The sequence below is a fragment of the Cebus imitator genome, unplaced genomic scaffold (assembly GCF_001604975.1).
Source record: "Cebus imitator isolate Cc_AM_T3 unplaced genomic scaffold, Cebus_imitator-1.0 Scaffold925, whole genome shotgun sequence".
Lineage (NCBI taxonomy): Eukaryota > Metazoa > Chordata > Mammalia > Primates > Cebidae > Cebus > Cebus imitator.
Window position 1 is genome coordinate 36500 of NW_016108240.1, and position 1113 is coordinate 37612.

Consider the following 1113-nt stretch of genomic DNA (forward strand, 5'->3'; position numbering starts at 1 on the left):
ATTCTGTCATTTCATCACACTCGTTCTCCATCCAACCTTGTTCCCTTGCTGGTGAGGAGTTGTGATCCCTTTTAGGAGGAGAGGTGTTCTGGTGTCCGGTGTTTTCATCCTTTTTGTGCTGGTTTCTTCCCATCTTTATGGATTTATCCACCTGTCGTCTTTGTAGTTGCTGGCTTTCAGATTGGGTCTCTTCGTGTACGTTCTGTTTGTTGATGATGAGGTTATTTCTGTTTCTTGGTTCTCCTTCTGACAGTCTGGCCCCTCTGCTGTAGGTCTGCTGAGGTTCACTCCAGGCCCTGCTTGCCTGGGGTTCACCTGCAGCAGCTGCTGAACAGTAAGGGTTGTTACCAGTTTTCTTCTGCTGCTGTCTTTGTCCCAGAAGGATAACTGCCAAGTGTCAATCTAATCTCTCCTTTATGAGGTGGCCCTTTGGATATACAGGGGTCAGGGAGCTGCTTGAAGAGACGGTCTCTTCTTTATATGAGCTCAAATAATAAGCTGTGAGCTCTGTTGTTCATTCAGAGCTGTTGGGTAGGTACGTTTAGGTCTGCTGCGGCAGAACTCATAAACCTCTTTTTGTTCCCCGGTGCTCTTCCCAGCTTTAGGGCTTTATGAGTTTCTGTTATGCTGCTGCCCTCTTTTTTTTTCTTTCAGAGCTGCCCTGCCCAGCAAGGAGGCAGCCTAGTCACTGTCTGCCTGTAGAGGCTTTGCTGAGCTGCTGTCGGCTCCACCCAGCTGCCGAGCGAACTTCCCTGCAGTCCTGTTTATATGGGTGTAGTTAGAACTGCCTCAGCAATGGTGGCCCCCCTCTGTTGGGGTGAAGTCTCTCTGCCGTCGCGCGTTGCCTTGGTAACAGCGGGCTGCCTCAGCAATGGCGGGTTGCCTTGGCAATGGCGGGCTGCCTCAGCATTGGCTGACTACCTCCGTAGTGGCAGGCTGCCTCGGTAATGGTGGACGACCCTCCCCCACAGAGCTGGACCATCCAGGGTTAAACTGTGCTTGCTGTGAAACTCTCAATCCAGAGAGTTTCTGATTGCTATTCTTTTGTGGTGGTGGGACCAGCCGAGCCTGATCACTGGCTCCCTGCCTCAGAGCCTTTTTTTTTTTTTTTCA